We start from the raw sequence: 18,937 nt of genomic DNA, 5'->3' as shown, positions 1-18,937 counted from the left end.
ATTTCAGACCCAGTAACACCCTGAAGCAGAAACTGGTCCACCCTAAGGACAGAATAGCCAGACACAAACAGGACAACATAGTGTATGCAATTCAGTGCAGTGAGGAATGCACGGATTCGTATATTGGGGAAACAAAACAACCGCTTCACAGGCGTATGGCTCAACACAGGAGAGCCAGTTCCTCAGGCCAGGACTCTGCTGTCTATCTTCATCTTAACAACAAAGGACACTCATTTCAGGATTGCAACATACACATTTTAGCCAGAGAGGATCGTTGGTATGAGCGAGGAGTTAAAGAAGCCATTTTTGTCAACCTGGAATGGCCATCACTGAACAGAGGTGGGGGTCTAAGACATCATTTATCAGCCACCTACAATGCAGTCCTTGGCACACTTCCCAGACAACTGAATGCACACCAAAACCCAGCTGTTTTCAGTGACTCACAAGAGGACAGAGAGAATCAGCATTCCATTGATCACCTTAATGGGCAATCCACTGATCACCCTAACGACTCTCGAGGCCGTTCACATCCAGCCCCCAGTGACCCACACCAACAGGATGACTCACTCACTACGTTTACATGCACATAGTGTTCGGTTTTCTGTGGTTTTGTCCCCACCGAAGAGGGCGCTAGAAGAGCGAGACTTGGGTATAACTCAGTGTCCAAAATGTTTTGTTTATTTTTCTCTCTTTACTTGTGACACGGCAGCAGGTTATAAACCTGTGGAAAACACCGAAGTTGTGCTATGCATTAGATGCCATAATTATATAAATAACAAATAGAAAGTCATTGTAATATAAATGAGCAATCCATATAAATACACACAAATGCATCCTTAAAGCATCAGCAAATTACTGTATAAATATCTGCAGCTTGTATAAATAATTAATCTTTAAAGCATTACCAACAAGATCCATAAACATCAACATTAGAATGCACAACAGCTAATTTGTATAACAAACAACAGACATTACACTTAATCCATTTCGTTACATACACAACACCAGAGCCATTACTACAATTATCACGTTCAAAGTAGCAGAGACAAGAACCCATTTACAAAGCCGAGTAAGTGAACCACATCTCCCATCATGCACTACTGGAAATAACTACGACTACAGCCCCCAGAATGCAACGCGAATCAGGAAGCAAAGTGCAATAGCGCTTCCATTCAAAAGTTTGTCCCGTCATCTCAGACAAGTAAACTTAAGCATTAATCGGAGGATTAAAACAACGCACTAGCCAAGCGACCATAGTGACAAAGTCATTAACTTCTGACCAGTTGAAAAACAGCAGCTGACGATCAAGCAGTTAACAACAAACCAGCGAGAGAATATTAAACCCAGCACCTTACCGGTGATGTGCGTCGCTCTTCCAGCATGCAATTGGATTTTGTCTCTGTGCGTGCTCGCTCCCGTTTATCAACACATTTCACGGAATATTACCAGCCAACGGCAAGCCAAAACACCAAACCAGGTGAGTGTCCCCACCCACCTAATCAGCTGAGCAACATTACTTGTGATCACCCATGTGTTGACGTTTTCTACCCTCCACCAAAATGACAGTGCGCAAAACACCTCCCACTTGACTGAATGATCGCAAGATCCAATGAAGTCACAATTTCTACTAATTTCTCCCTTTCAGAGTCCTTTTTTTTTTTTTTTTTTTTTTTTCCAGTGCATGATGCAGATTTGCAGTTCTTCATAATGTGCATGAGTATGTACGTGCATGTATGCATGTGTGTGCATGTGCTGAACATAGTGGCAGCGTTCGGCGTACACCACTATGTCAGATTAAGGCAGAGGACCTTGATCCTCCACCGGAAGAAGGACCACGAGCCTTCTTACATCCCTCTTTATCACAGTGGTAGACAAAGGAGAGCTGCTCTTCTTGCAGCTGCTCGACTGTGATGCGGGAATGCCAGTGCAAATTGTGATGTCGGCATCTCGGACGATCCCCTTGTTGTCAGGGAAGACGGAGAGAATTCTGCCCAGGCGGAACTGACCTCTCAGGGCATTTGGGTCAGCTACCCAGACAAGGTCGCCGACTCTAACGTTTCTCTCTGACTGATGCCATTTCTGCCGAACGAAGAGATTTGGGCCAGCAAGCTCCCTCCATTTTGCCCAGAAGCGATCCACCCCAATTTGGATAGCCCGCAACCGGCGCCAGGAATGGGTCTCCAGGTCAAGGCCAGTCGTGTCTCCAACCATCGTTGCCCGACCCAAGATGAGGGAGTTTGGTGTCAGGTACTCGATGGAGTTCTCCTGCTCTTGAGCCCTGGCATCGATTGGCCGTTCGTTGGTTAAGTTGGCAGCCTGGTAAAGGAGTGTCTGTAGCTCTCCCCATGTGAAGGACCCTGTGGTCCCACCGAGGTTCGTGAGAGCCCTTTTCAGAAGCTTCACAGCAGCCTCTGCAGCTCCATTCCTATGTGGTGCATCTGCCGGGTGAAACTCCCACTTCCACTCGGTTCCATGTCTTGCAGCCACATTTTCCATGGATAAGGTCTGCAGGCAATCCAGATGCTTGTAGAACTGCTGTAGAGCTGGTTTGGTGCCGATGAAGTTCGTCCCCCGGTCGGACCACAGTTTCTTTGGATGCCCCCTCAGGGCGACAAAACGGGTGTAAGCCAGGAGGAAGCTTTCTGCTGACTGGTCATCAGTGAGGTCCGCATGGACTGCTCTGGAGGCCATACAGCAGAATATGATCCCCCACACCTTCTTTGACGTCCTTTTTTTCACACTATCCTTGACCTCAAAGGGGCCAAAGAGGTCAAGGGTGGTGAATTCGAAAGGGCAAGCTCTTTGGGTGCGTTCAGGGGGCAGGTCGCTCATGACTTGCTGGCACATTTTTGCTCTACGCTTTGTGCAGGTGATGCATTTGCTCTGCACCTTTTTGACGAGTCTTCGTCCCTGCACTATCCAAGCCTTTTTCCGTGCTCGCAGAAGAGTTGCAGCGATGCCCTCATGATTTTCTTCATGAGCTTCGTTGACCAGAAGAGCTGCGAGCCATGACTGGTATGGGATCAGTGGTACAGTCACTTTATCCTCATCCAACGACTGGACTCTTCCTCCACAGACAAGTAGACCCGTGGTGGGATGTTTTTGAACGACCAGGCGATCAAGTGTTGAGTCTTGGAACTTGACGTTGTGTTGGGCCTCGAGGGCCAAGAAGTTGAAGGCGGTAGCTCTTTCATCAGTTGAGAGGCATGTTTTTGCCTCCCACTTTAGGGCTCCTGAGGTCTGGGTGCGTTTGCTCAGCCAGATGTCAACTGCTCTCTTCAGCCAGCCAAGAGCTCCACACAGACGTGTCAGAGAGCTGAATCTTTTTGGTTCAACTAGTTTCACGAGAGCGATGATGTTTTGGGCGGGCCATTTCAAGGGCTGAGCTGTGGCGGACAAGACTGTTGCTGAAAATGCCTTCCTTTGAAGCGCTGAAACATCTCCAGTGACTGAGGAGATAACTTCTCCAGCTGTTTTCACAGGCCATTCTTCAAAGGGGAGTTTTAGGAATCCAGGGCCTTCCTGCCATGCAGATCCTTCTGCAAGGTCCTCAGGGGTTGCACCCCTTGTGATGAGGTCAGCAATATTTGCCTTCCCTTCAACCCATCTCCAGCTGTCGACGGGCCCGGCTTTTTGGATTTCCCCTACTCGATTTGCAAAGAAGGATTGATAGCCATAGCTATCCTTCTGGATGGCTCCAAGAATGGTCTGGCTATCGACTATGTGGACCCACTTGTCGACTTGGATGTAGCAGTGCTTTTCGAAGTAGGACCTCAGGCGAGTTGCGAAGACAGCCCCACACAGCTCTGCTTTGATGGCATCACCCTTTTGGTCTAGAGGAGTTAGTTTGGCCTTTGACTCGACTAACCTGACAATGATTCCATCAGCGGTCTCCCAGCGGAGGTATAGAACGGCTCCATATGAAGCTTCACTGCCGTCAGAGAAAGTGATGCCCATGGGGCGGCCCATGGCTCCAGGGGGAGTGAGGCTTCTAGTGAACCTCACCTTGCCGAGTCTTACGCACTGCTCGAAGAGGGTTATTGCAGCCTCCCTGAGATGCGGTGAGAGGGGTTCATCCCAGGTGTCTTTGACAGGACGGTCTTTCCCGGCCTCCTGAAAGGACTCCCTCACCAGCATCACACCCCTTTGCTTGATGGGTGAGGCTAAGCCAATAGGGTCGTAAAACCCAGCGACTTGGCTTAGCAGTACTCGGCGGGTGAGGGGGTCAGGGGTGTTAGCACGAACCTCTTCCTCTTGTAAGTCCAGCCCTGTTCTCATTTTTCCTCTTCGTTTTGAAAAATTTACAGAGGTGAGCAGGCGGAGCTTGTCGGAGTCTGGCTCGTAACCTAGACCGAGTGCCTTACTTTCCTCGTCTCGCATCTGATTGGGGAGTACCAGGGTCTTGGGCTCTGTTGCTCTGGGACAGTCAGGTTCTTCTCCCCTCCCACTTCGGCCAGTGAGGACCCACGGCTTGAGTGAGAAGCCACCCGCTTTGAGTATCTCCTCGACTCCCTCAGTCATCTTGGTAAGAGCTTGGAGGTCATTATAAGACGTCAAGATATCATCAACGTAGCAGTCCTCTGTCAGAATGCGGCGCTCTGGGATCATGGATTCAAACTGGGGCAGGTTGGCGGTCTCTCTCATGGCTACCTGGGCGATACAACCAGCAGGTTTGTCACCAATATTAACTCTTACCACTGCAAAATCGCCAATCTCTTCCTTGGGGTCATCTCTCCAGAGGAATCGGTGGAGGTGTACCTCCTGATCTTTCAGCCACACCGAGTTGTACATTTTTCTGACGTCGCCGAGGGCTGCGTAGAGACCACTCCTAAATCTCAACAGGACTCCTCGGATGGGATTAAGAACATCAGGGCCTTTATGGAGTAGGTTGTTCAAACTCATCCCTTTGAACTCCTGGCTGCTGTTCCAGACTATCCTCACTGGCGTGGAGCTGGAGTGGGGATTGGGCGCGACCAGGTGGCTGATGTACCACACTGGCCCGTTCCAAGCTTTGATCTGTTCCGTGGTGAGTTTGACAGCGGCTCCTCTTGCCACCATGTCATTGATTTGGTCTCCATATGCAGCTTTCCACAGTGGTTCTTTAGCTAGCCGGGCCTCAGCGTTTCTGAACGTTGCTTCCACAGCTTGGCGGTTATTTGGCAGACTTGCAGGGTTGACCTTCCACGGGTAAGCTGCGTCCCAGTGAGGAGTATCACTGTGCTTATCAGTCAATACATACGAGAGACAGCCTTTGATCTTCTCAAGTTCCCTTTCTTCTCCAAGGGTCATTTCTTGGCCACCCGGAGAGCACTTGCCGCACTTGCAGCTCCCGCACTTTGGGCTGCATGCTGCCCCGATGCTATCCCACTTGAACCATTCGAACACTTCTTTGTTCGTGGCAGCGGTGTTGCTGAAAGCAGTCGGTGGAAGCTCTTCGGCTGGGACAAGAATCTCTTGGTAAAGCCTTGACGAGGTCCTCATTGTTCGTGCGAAGTGGGTCTCGGACTGATGGAGTGTTAAGTCCACGGACTCGAAAAGGTCGGGGTGAGTGCCACCAACTGTTTTGCCGAGTGGCCCATCCCAAAGGACAAGATCACCCTCCCTCGTTAACGGTTGAGGAACCAGACGACCCTCCCTGTGGCTGATTAGGAGGTCAATGGTCTCAGGCCGAGCAAGATCTGCCGCAGCAACACCAGGGAAGATTTTCTGGAGTTGTGCTGGGGTGACTGGGTGGCTAACCTCGGCAATGCTCTCTAGCCCATAACAGAGTAGCCTGTGTTCAGCTACTGTGCCTTTAGCAGTCTTCACTCGCAGCCGAAGGGAATATCTGCTGGTTTTGACCGTTTTGGTCATGCCTCCGACACCATGCACTATTAGGCGAATGCTCTCACCACTCAACCCAAGCCTTTGGGCGGCACAATGAGTGATATAGTTGGTGTCGGAGGCAAGATCTAGCAATGCCCCGATAAGCTGACCGGAGTTGGTCGTGACTTCCAGGAGCATCATCACCACTGGATGCTCTAAGGGCGCTTTCCCAGCAGAGCAGGTTATGGCAGAGGTAGTCTTATTTGAGAAGGCCTTCCGGAATTCCTCCCTGAGCTCAGGGGTAACTTTTGCCAATAGCTCCTCCTGGTGGCTGGTCAGGCCAAGGCCTTTGCCATTTGATTTTTTCCTGGCACTTTCCAGGGGCACTGATCTGGAGCACAACAGATAATGGTGGGGCTCTTCAGCTCTGCAGTCTGCCTTTGTGCAGACAAATTTTTTGTTGCCGCAGACAGGTTGAGAGTGGGGTCCAAGACACTGAGAGCACAGCTTGTTTGCATTAAGATGGCTTTTCTTGCTCGGCAGATCCATTTCTCGGAACGCGGTGCATGCAAAGAGCCTACCTGCGTGGGATGAATCAGAGCAGGCCGTGCACGCTTGCGGCTGGTACCCCTTCTGGCCAGAGGTGGCTTTGGAGAAAGCCTTTTTGGCAGATTTGTCCACATATGATTTTGCCGGGGGGGTTCCTTCTCTCAGGCTCTCATCAAGCTGGTCGAGCTCCTCCAGTACCGCCTCCTGTTTCTGGAGGTACAGCAGCAGACAGTCAAAGTGAGTTTGGGGGGTGAATCCATGCAAGGGCTCCGCCTTATACTCGATCCACTTTTCTTTGAGTGAGCTGGGTAGCTTCCGTTCCAGTGACTGCGCGACAAGCCTGTTCTTCAAGATGTCCTCCTCTCCAAGTATGACCAGGTTGCTCAAGGCCCTCTCCACGGCCTGGATCAGTTCAATCGCCTTCCGGGGATCATTTCCCTTCACGGGGGGTAGGCTTTCAATATCCTCAGCAATTTTAAGGACAATTCTTGCCTTATTTCCGAAACGATTGTCAAGGCGCTTGAACATCTCTTCAGGGCTTGAACAGCTGGACAGAACCAAGTCCTTTTTGACTCTTTCACTCAGACTTGCCAGCAGGTGGAACCGTGTTACTCCAGCCGTTCTCATTGGATTTCCTAGCTGTTCCAGCTCTGCCCACTCGGCCTTCCAACGATAATAATCCGTCATATCTCCTGAGAAGACAGGCAGCCGGGTTCGTTCGAGGCTGATTTGTGGCTTGGAGATGGTCGGCATGCTAGGCGATGGCGGGGGCTCTGATTTGGGCTTGCGGCTAAGTTTTTTCCAATTCAGCTCCCACTCCCGTGCTCTGCTTTTGAGTTTGAAGATTGTCTGCTTGTGGGGAGTCACTTTGTCAGAGACGAGCCGTTCCCAGGTTAGGACTTTCTGCTCCAATTCATGGATTCCTTCGAGAAGGCCATCACGCAGGGCGTCAAATTCATGCTCTAGCATCTCTGCAATATTAGCATGTTCCACTTCTTTGCATGTCTCCTCGGTTCCTTCTATGTGGAGCTGAATTTCGGACTTTGCAAACTTGTCGTACAAGATATCCCTGGCCAGCTGCATTGAGTCACCATAGACAGAGACACACTGCTCAACTTTTATTTTTGTCCTCCTCGCCTCCTCTTCACTGCCCTCCACATCTTCCACGGCCTCCAAGAAAGCTAGTGCAGTGTCGTGCATCCTGTTGAAATCAGCACTGAGTGCACGCATCTCATCAATAATTGCTCCCTTTTCCATGATGGTCGCAGTGAGAGAAAGCTTATTAGCGCGTCTGGTGAATGCTGCTTGAGCAGAGGATCGTTTCCCTTTTAGTTCTGTTATTTCAGCGGAATCCATTTTCCTTTTGTTTGATGATTTTAATGTTTGTTGAGGTGAAGTTTATTTAGAGGGATATTTGACTTTTTGTCTTCCTCTTCTTTCTTTACGGCACCTTGGTTTATAACTGTTCGGTTTTCTGTGGTTTTGTCCCCACCGAAGAGGGCGCTAGAAGAGCGAGACTTGGGTATAACTCAGTGTCCAAAATGTTTTGTTTATTTTTCTCTCTTTACTTGTGACACGGCAGCAGGTTATAAACCTGTGGAAAACACCGAAGTTGTGCTATGCATTAGATGCCATAATTATATAAATAACAAATAGAAAGTCATTGTAATATAAATGAGCAATCCATATAAATACACACAAATGCATCCTTAAAGCATCAGCAAATTACTGTATAAATATCTGCAGCTTGTATAAATAATTAATCTTTAAAGCATTACCAACAAGATCCATAAACATCAACATTAGAATGCACAACAGCTAATTTGTATAACAAACAACAGACATTACACTTAATCCATTTCGTTACATACACAACACCAGAGCCATTACTACAATTATCACGTTCAAAGTAGCAGAGACAAGAACCCATTTACAAAGCCGAGTAAGTGAACCACATCTCCCATCATGCACTACTGGAAATAACTACGACTACAGCCCCCAGAATGCAACGCGAATCAGGAAGCAAAGTGCAATAGCGCTTCCATTCAAAAGTTTGTCCCGTCATCTCAGACAAGTAAACTTAAGCATTAATCGGAGGATTAAAACAACGCACTAGCCAAGCGACCATAGTGACAAAGTCATTAACTTCTGACCAGTTGAAAAACAGCAGCTGACGATCAAGCAGTTAACAACAAACCAGCGAGAGAATATTAAACCCAGCACCTTACCGGTGATGTGCGTCGCTCTTCCAGCATGCAATTGGATTTTGTCTCTGTGCGTGCTCGCTCCCGTTTATCAACACATTTCACGGAATATTACCAGCCAACGGCAAGCCAAAACACCAAACCAGGTGAGTGTCCCCACCCACCGAATCAGCTGAGCAACATTACTTGTGATCACCCATGTGTTGACGTTTTCTACCCTCCACCAAAATGACAGTGCGCAAAACACATAGAGAGAATCGAATTTCTGCCGTTGCTCGACTGAAATCGAAGTTCAAAATGCCATGTATATACCTTAATTCGGCTGAAATTGAACCGAACTTGATTTCTCGTAATCGAGCTACACGACCTAGTTTATGCGATTTCTGCCGAGCTACTTTGTGCATGTATACCCTATCGAGCTAGTTGTCGAGCTACTTCCGGAAGTGACGAGTGACGAGACCACAAGCGGGAAACACAACAGCCTCGGTCGGCATGACAATGGCATGAATCTTTTCTTTTTGTGGCATTGTTTGCACTGTTAAAATTTAGCTCACTTACTGTATCACCAAATACAGCTGTTGCATAGCTGTGAATTGTGTACATAAACAAGTCATTGTATTTGTGTGTGTGTGTGTGTGTGTGTGTGTATACATATATATATATATATATATATATATATATATATATATATATATATATGTGTATATGTGTGTGTGTGTATATATAATGTGTATGTGTGTGTTTTTTATATATATAATTGTGTGTGTATATATGTGTGTGTATATATAGTGTGTGTGTGTGTGTGTGTATATATAATGTGTGTGTGTTTTATATATATATATATATATATATATATATATAATATAAAAGTGTGTGTATGTATGTGTGTGTATATATATATATATATATCCAACATCTGAAGAATGTCAATAAAAACAAAACAATTGAACTTTTTGTGTGTTTATTAAGACATAAGTTAAATTGTAAGCAAAAAAAAATATTTTTTTTGTAAGCAAAAAATGGACTTTAGAAAAATATTGTGCAAAACAAGTTGTCTTACAAAACAGTGGTCTGCGCCGGACAGTTTGTAGCCATAGTCTGTTAAAGCAAGCCTAACAGCTTAAACACGGAACTGCTAGTGTTGCCAGATTGGGGGTTTTAAGTGCATTTTAGCGGATTTGAACATGTTTTGGGCTGGAAAACGTCAGCAGTATCTGGCAACACTATAGCTCTTCATGATGACAACCGGAAGTGTACCAACACGATGGGGCGTGTAGCGCCACGTGTGGCTCGGGTGCACAATGCACCTTGCACAATAGCCCGATTTCACTTGTGCATGTAGGATTGGATTTCTCTGGCACCCCTGCTGGGACCCTTTGCTCGATTACCAACAGCAGCTCGATTTGGACGTGCATGTAAACGTACTGACTGACACCTTAGATGAGCTTTTCATCCATGAGAGGATAAATACCTGATACTCCCTACTAGTCAGACAGAACTGAAGAAGCCTTTCGGATGAGAGGTGAAACGTCTTCAAGAATCTTCAAGCAAGTCCAGTTGCTCTCTTTTACCACCCACAGTTTACTATGACCTGGATGACTGAGAATATTAAAGGAGTACGCCACCCCCAAGTGAAATTGAGTCAGTCCCTGCAGTCCCTAGAGTTGGATGAGTGAGCCAAAGCGTTTTGTAGCCGACCCAGCCATTGTCCTGATCTGGAAACATCCCGGTTAGCTTTAGCTTAGCATAGTCGCTGTAATCCGGCGTGTCCAGCTAGCATTGTCGTTGCAAAAGTGAATCAAATAACTCAAGATTTTTTATAATTATTTCTCATGACCTGTACATTCACATCGAGTACACATATCAATGCAAATTAACACGAAGGGATTTACTAGACCAATTTATATCTGGAACTATTTTTGGCCACAGCACAGGCAAAGCACCGCTGCAGGCGCAAAGACACCACGCAGCACCACAACTTCCGTCAATACACCAGTGTTACCAGGGAAACCAGGGTTTTCAGGCGCTGCACGGTGTCTTTGCGCCTGCAGCGGTGCTTTGCCTGTGCTGTGGCCGAAAATAGTTCCAGATATAAAGTGGTCTAGTAAATCCCTTCATGTTAATTTGCATTGATATGTGTACTTGATGTGAATGTACAGGTCATAAGAAATAATTATAAAAAATCTTGAGTTATTTGACTCACTTTTGCAGGGCTCTAACCCGCAGTTCTGAAGTGCTTTCTTGATGTGATTCTGCTCCTTCTCTTTTCCCTCTACCATTGTAGGGATGCTCTGAGCCCTGTGTTGCAAGATGACCCCCAATTTGTGTTCCAGTGGGTGGTGAGAGTCGAAGAGTAGGTACTGGTCTGTGTGTGGGGGTTTCCGGTAGACCTCGATGCTGAGGATTCGGTCTTGTCTAATGTGTACATCACAATCCAAGAAGGCTAGAGTATTTCCACTGACGTCCTCCCGTCAAGCTCTGCCTCTTGTGAGCGGAGTTTCTCCACTTTGAAACTGGTGAAGACCTACCTCCGATCCACCATTAGTGAGGAGCGTCTAAGCAATCTTGGTGTGCTCAGCATTGAATCCAGAAGGTCCAAGGCTTTGAACCTTGATGCATTTGTAGACCGTTTCTCAAGGAGTCACAATCGCAGAATCTGTTATCAACATCAACTTCACTACAGATCCATTGACAGTAAACAAGGATCGAGTGGACTTCAGTGGCGACGATGATATTGAATTAATTCAACAAAGTGTAAATTCAATATCATAGTCACCACTGAAGTCCACTCAATCCTTGTTTACCGTCAATGGATCAGTCACTCATCAAACAGTCCGCCAGAATCCGAGTAGGGAATCGCTGAGCGGAGCTGTCAGTCAAACTCAAGTTACCCAATGGGAATGCATTCCTGGACAGCCCACCCACACGTGAAGTTTGTGCCAAAACCGCAAGCAAAAAGTCAGGGAGTGCAAACGAGAAAGCTGGAATCGCAACCAAAATAAATTACGTCAAGCAAAACTGAGAAAGACGCGGAACAAAAATAAAAGGTTTCGGAACAGTAATAGACTGATATTTTGCACGATTACACGAATAATTTGTTTGCCAGTCGAAAAAAATTTACTCTTTTTTCTTTTTTTGTATTTTGATTTGTCGTTTTTGTTTGATATTTCAAAAGTATTGTATGAACATTTTGGCACAAAATTGATTCCATAAAGTTGGCGCCACTGGGGGTTGGCATTGGGTTTATGTCCCCACCAATGTTAATACAAAACTTACGCCCTTGATCCTTGTTCATATCTTTGTTCAAATATTCCCAAATCAAGCAAGTTGAAGACGCCAGAGATTTCTGTGACAAAGAGCTACAACTAGATCTTCCTGAAAAACAGTCTGATGTGGAAGAGCAGACAGACACTTCAGCAGGTACTGTGATTAAATTTTGAGCAGATCGATTTCCTACACAAACACAGCAGTTGATCATGTTTACTGAGTTGAAGTATTCTTGTTTGTATGGACAAGTAATAATCAGTCTAATGTTTTGGACTGACATATGCTGAATAATATCTCAGTGGAACTTACCATGCAATTACTCCAACTTTCTTTTCATTACAGTTCCAAACCCACCTGAAAGCATTGAGGTTAAGAATATTGGTAGTACATCAGTTGCTCTAAACTGGCAACCACCTGGTTCTTCAGAGAAGAAGTACCATGTGGTGTGTTCCCACAATGGTAGAACCGTTCATGAAGAAGAAACAGAAACTAACACACATGTTATAAATAATCTGACTCCAGGAAAAAAAAATACTCCTTCCACATTGCAACAGTACTTAAAAATGGCAGCACAAGCAAGATGGCCGAGTTATTTGCCAGCACTAGTAAGTATTCATCTGCATTTTGCAAGTCTTTAAACCTCATGACCACTGGTTTTATTTCAAACCTTTGATTGGGATGTGCATTTATTTTTAATTAATAGAAACCAATCTTGAGAGCTTTCTTCAGGATGTGGGGCTGAATCAACACCTCACTGATAAACTCTCACTGAGTGATGTACTAGAGCTACACAAGAGCACAGTGACAGATGATCTAGCACAGTCTCTTTCAGATTTACCATGGCTTTTCCTCAAGAAAATTATGATGGTGAATGTGACTGCAAGAAGTGCTCCTTCAATGTGCTAATGTTCAAATGTGCTCCTTCAACTGATGAGGATGAAGATATGAGTTTAGATCTGTATAGTGATCTGGAAAGTCTTGTCCTCAACCAAGACTCTGTAGGTAAATCCTTTAGACATTATAACTGCACTCTTCCTTTGCTCAGATAGTTTTCTTCAACAAGAGATTGCCTTGAAAATGTCTATGTGCCAGTTCTCTGTGCCTTTACTGCTTCCTAATTGTGACACACAGCAGAGCATGCTCATGCTTTGGGCCTTAAGAGATATTGTGAAGAAGTTTAGACCACACTCCTTGTCTGATCCAAGAGGGTTTGTGGAAGACAGGATTGTTCTAGCAGACTTACCCTTAGTGTCCTTTGTAAGACTTGGAGACTGCAGCATTTCTAAATCTCAAATCTTGAACAAGCTGCTCAGTAATCCACAACAATATCATGATACATTTGTGCACTGTGACATGGACTGTGGAGACATCCCAAGAAAAATATCAAATGGTTTGGTGGAGATCAGCTGGTACCTACCTTGTAGAAGTAAAAACATAGACATCTTCCCCGAACCTGTGGCAATTGCAAACTTGAGAGGGGACATAAGTACATTTGTTACTCAGTACTCATTCCTTTGTCAGATTTCTACAGCAGTTTTTGTATTCTTTGACAATTTTGAATCAAACTATCAACTACTCACCAATACACATGTAAAAGCACAATTGTTTTTGGTGGGTAATGCAGACACCAAAGCCTACAAACTGGATTTGCTGAAAAGAACAGCTATTGGACTGAATTTGAACAAAAGAAGCATCATTCTGAAGACCAGACAAAATGATGCAGATTTTGTCAAGAATCTGTGTTCTGCAGTGAGAGATGTTGTGAAAAACAGGCCTATGACTGTACAACTTGAGAAAATGACCAAAATTGAACATGAATTTGGAATTTGGATTGATGAAGACTGTAAGCAGTGCCAAAATGCAAAAGAAAATGCAGAGGCAATCACGACTAAGATACAGGACACACTAAAGTTTAAGAAAGAACAGATATATCAGGTATATACCTGAGCTCTGGCACGGTAACCCACCAATGGCACCAGTGAATGCTGGCTACTCCGAGGCTGTCTATGACTTCAAAAAGAACATGATGGACATTCTTGTAAAAAAGAAGATATCTGCCAACAGCATTACAGAATTTCTGGAGTGGACAAAAAGCTTATGGAATGCAGTAAAATATGAAAATTTCATATTCAGCTTTAGGAACAGCTTGGTCGCTGATGCATACATGAAGCTTTGCGCTGAATTCCATAAATGGGAATGGTCTTTCAAAAAGCACATGTACAAGTGGTTAACGTCTGCTGAAACCAGAGTGTCCAATTTTGAGATGATGAATCAAAATCTGACAAAACAAACCTGCAAGATTTCCTGAGGACCCTGAAACATGAGGCCTCCTCAGAGCTTGATAACTGGGAAAAGACTCTTTTGGAAAACATCATCAAATACTTTGAACAAGAAGAGGGTCATATCTATCTCGTGGAAAGATACAAAGAAGACTTTGTAAACAGTGTAAAATCTCTCAGGAGGGAAACAGAAAACTCAGTGCTGAGTAACCTAGAGGCAGTTATTGAGATTAGGACAGGAAAGAATAATTTGGACCACATCAAGAAAACCCATACTGAGAAAGTGGAAAAGAAAGTGTTAAACCTTCTGGATGAGCTCTGGAAACAGAGACGTTCAAAGAGTATGTGTGAAAAGGAGCTCGACTACCACTTTGAAAATATGTGGCAAGAAACACTTGAAGAGCTGTCATTTCAACGCTTGGAGAGACAAATAATAACTGACCGTGTTTTTAGCCAATTATGAGCAAACATGAAACAAAGGGGAAGTTCAGTTTCTAAAGAGCTGAGTAATGTGAATCTGCATGAATATGGCAACGACAAATTCATTGTTACTCCTGAGAGTTTTCTCAAAAGATGGTTTTTCCAGAACCATACAAAGGATCTTCAAGAGTTGGCAGACAGTGTCATTGATGCATGTAAGAAGTCAATTAGTGACAAACGAGAGAAAATCAGATTTTCATGACACCTACATTCAGGAGATCCTACACATAATTGATGAAAAATTGACTTCAGGCAAGAAATTGAAATTTTCTGAAAAATTTGAACTCTCTCTTAAGCTATACATTTGTGGTGTTTCTGCAAGAGAATTTCAGGCCATGCATGACTGTTTTGTCACAGAGAACGACCCACGCCGATGCCTTGAGCAATTCAAAAACAAGTACAGAGTTGTTTTCAAAGATCTGTTCAGTAATCGTGATCAGTGTCAGAGGAAGGCTGAAGAATTCACAAAATTCTGCCTGAGTCCTGCAGTTGAGACGTTCATCTGTAACTCACTGGGACCAGACATTATTGACACAATGCTGCAAGGGGAAAATGCATTTCAGTTCAGCACATGTGCCTTTTTCCAGTACACGCTTTTAGGACAACTTCTGACCGAGAGTGATTTTCAGAAGTATTTGGACTACATACGTTCATATGAACACTTTGTTAAAGGCTGGATACGAAAACAAATTACAGACAAATTTTCTGAAGGTAACAAACTTCTTGAGTTGGAAGAGTAGCATCTCAAAGTAGCTATTATGGAGATAAAAGAAGCCATCCAAAAAGCAGAACACGAGACAGATGAAAATACAGGCATAAAGTTATTCATTCAGAACATTTGCAGAAAGCTTGGAAAAAAGCTTGTCATTCCAAACGATGCCTTGGAAGCAGTTATGGCTCTGAGCAATGCCAAACAGGAGCAATTTGCCCACTGGCTCATGCAGTCTGTGGAGGAAATGGAAGCATTGCTGAAGACTAAGTTGCAGAATAAAAACATTCAGAGCAAACTGAGTACACTCAAAATCAAACCACAGGATGAGCTGTTCAAGCATGTGTTTGGCTGCAGGAAACAGTGTCCATTCTGCAAAGCACCATGTGAGGCAGGAGGAGAGGCTCATACACACCACTCTGCTTCTGTACACAGACCTCAAGGACTCGGTCGATACAGATATAAGCAATCAGAGACATTAGTCACTAACATTTGTTCCACTGATGTGAACACACGTTCCAGATGCCTAGAAACCAAACTTGAGTGGCACCCTTATGAGAAATACAGGGAGATCTTTCCGGACTGGCACATCCCTGCAGACCCCAGCATAGAGGCCTCAGACTACTGGAAATACGTGATGGCAAACTTTAATGGTCAGTTTGCAGAAGCATACAATGCCAAGCATGCAGATATTCCCCCAGTGTGGAAAAAAATCACAAAGCAACAAGCAGAAAATAGTTTGAAGGAGTGTTTTAGTATCAAGTAAACACTTGTGGAAAATAATCAGCGTAAAAACACACTTTTTTTTTTAAACACAGAAATGTTTCCTGTCATTTCTAGTGCCTTTAGTTTTCTGTTTAAAAATTCCACACAGCAGAAAGAATATGATGCATTTTAAACACTGTGAAACATACAAATTAGAATGTCTTTGATTCATAAATGTTACTAATTATTGATTGTGATTATTTCCAATCAGTTGTTGTTCTTTCTGAGGTTGTTGTTTTTGCGTTCTTTTTTATTTCATATCAGTTGTTGTTCTTTCTTTCTTTCTTTCTTTCTTTCTTATTGGGTGTGTATGTAGATCACTTAGCTGGTTTCTCACGTGATGATTATGCTTTAAAGAACAGATTGGCAGTAGTTTAGGGCTATTCACAATGCCATTTAAACGAACACAACATTTATCCACATCTGGAAAACTCACACTATACTTCATTACATTTCACTGACTAATCCAGCGTTTTAATTCTGTTTATGTAACTCTTAAACATGATTGTTTCAGTCACATTTTCTGACATATAAAATGATTAGATAAATATTACATTCAAATCACAGCTTGTTCTAAGAACAGTGACTGTAAAGAGATGACATTTTTCCTTTGTAATGAAAATCAATATACTGTAACCTGTTTAACTCTCAATAAATTTGTGGCTGCTTAAAACAAACTGGGTTAAGTTGATTTTTTGGAACAGGGACAGATGTTGTTATTAATAATAATAATAATAATAATAATAATCATAATAATAAAGGCTTCCATAAATATTCAGTCCTTTCACACTATTCCTTGATAGAAGTACTGTCCAAAATGGCGGCGCCTGTTTGGCTGCAGCTGCATGGGCTCGCGACAGTTACGTTTTTTCCAATCAAAATATGCCACCTAGGATGTCAGTAATAGTGAACACTCTCAGTAAGTTAGTATATAGTCGCCAGCACTTGCTGGAATTCCGATCATCCAGTGACTTCGGCGTAGTAGACACGACTACTCTGGAGTGTTTGCATAGCCTTGGAGTGCTACGCTGGCAAGACCCAGGGGCCTACGGTGCAGAGGACTCCCCTAGCAGCATAAGCTGACAGAGGAGCAAGCGGAGGCGATGTGACCGAAGGTGGAAGCGCGGCTGCCGGGGGCTAACAGCTAAGCTAAAAGCTAGCCCCTATAAAACGCCGCTTCCATCCATCTTCCTCAATAATGTTCACTCCCTGGAGAACAAAATAGATCATATGCAGCTGGAATTAAAAACAAAATGAGAGATGAGGAACTGCTGCGCTGTAATTCTGACAGAGACATGGCTTAACTCATCAATCCCAGACAAGGTTGTCAGCATCGAGGGACTAGCTACATGTCATGCCATCAGGAGCTGCACACTCAGTGGTAAATCCCAAGGGGGTGGTTTGTGTATTTATATCAATAACAATTGGTGTAAAAATGCTAAGTTAATCTCAAGCCATTGCTCACCGGATATTAAGCTTTTGACTATAAACTGTAGACCATTCTATCTGCCCAGGGAGTTTACTTTAGTTTCCATCACTGCTGTGTACATGCCCCCCAGTGCTAACACGAAGGAAGCTATGAGTGTTCTCTACCGGACTATCAATGAGATGCAATCTGCTCACACCGAGGGCTTTTTCATTGTGGCTGGAGATTTTAACCAGGCCGACATGAAGACAGTTCTCCCTCGTTTTCACCAGCATGTCAATTGTGCAACCAGGGGAGCAAACACATTAGACATGGCCTACACCAATATAAAGGATGGATTCAGAGCAGCCCCCCCCCCCCACACACACACCTTGGCTCTTCTGACCATTTATCCGTTATGCTAATCCCTGCATATAAGCCCCTGCTGATCAGAGGAAAACCTACAGTGAGGCAGGTGAGGGTGTGGTCTGAGGGGGCTATGGAGGCACTACAGGACTGTTTTGAGTGCACAGACTGGGACATGTTCAAGGCAGCTGCCACTTACAATGATCATACCAACATAGATGAGTATGCCATGTCTGTGTCAGCCTACATCAACAAATGCATGGAGGACATCAGCGACATAAAGAGTATCATCACCCGGGCCAACCAAAAGCCCTGGATGACTTCTGAAGTACGCAAAATGCTAAAGGCACGGAACTCAGCCTTCAAGTCTAGTGATGAGAAGGCACTGAGAACAGCGAGAGCTAACTTGAACCGTGCCATCAGATTAGCAAAGTGTGCTCACAGTCAAAAAATCCAGGACTTTTTCCACAACACCACCAATACCAGGGATATGTGGAAAGGCATACGGGCTATCACAAACTACAGGATAGCCCCTTCCGAGTGTGATGATGATGCAGACTTCCTCAATGAACTCAATAACTTCTTTGGGAGGTTTGAGGCACTAAATAGCACTCCTGCAGTGAAAGCTGTTCCCCATCAGGATGAAAAGGCACTCTGTCTTGATACAGCTAAGGGCTGGAGGACTCTGAGGAGAGTCAACACACGGAAGGCCCTGGGCCCCGATAATATTCCTGATCAGGTGCTCAGGGAATGTGCAGACTAGCTGGCTCATGTTCTAACGAACATTTTCAACACCACTGGATCAAGCCAAAGTCCCACCATGTTTCAAGACTGCCACCATCATCCTGTGCCAAAAAAACCTCAAATCACATCACTCAATGACTACCGGCCTGTCACACTCACTCCCATTATGGTGAAGTGCTTTGAGAGGCTGGTAAAGGAGTACAGGGTACATCACCTCCAGGTTCTCTCCTACATTTGACCCCTTCCAGTTTGCCTACTGGCCAAACCGCTCCACTGAAGATGCCATCTCCTCCACTCTTCTCCTCAGCCTTGCACACCTGGAGGAGAAGAACACTCATGTGTAGATGCCGTTCCTGGACTTCAG

General features: G+C 44.7%; 1 pseudogene; it reads left to right on the top strand.

Moving 5' to 3' along the window:
* The first annotated feature begins 11,948 nt into the window (after nucleotides 1–11,948).
* On the top strand, nucleotides 11,949–16,059 carry LOC132885220 (interferon-induced very large GTPase 1-like; annotated as a pseudogene).
* Nucleotides 16,060–18,937: the final 2,878 nt, after the last annotated feature.

This window comes from Neoarius graeffei, chromosome 1 (assembly GCF_027579695.1).
Source record: "Neoarius graeffei isolate fNeoGra1 chromosome 1, fNeoGra1.pri, whole genome shotgun sequence".
Taxonomy (NCBI): Eukaryota; Metazoa; Chordata; class Actinopteri; order Siluriformes; family Ariidae; genus Neoarius; species Neoarius graeffei.
The sequence above is the reverse complement of the archived record's forward strand: the minus strand, read 5'-3'. Positions and strand labels throughout refer to the sequence as shown.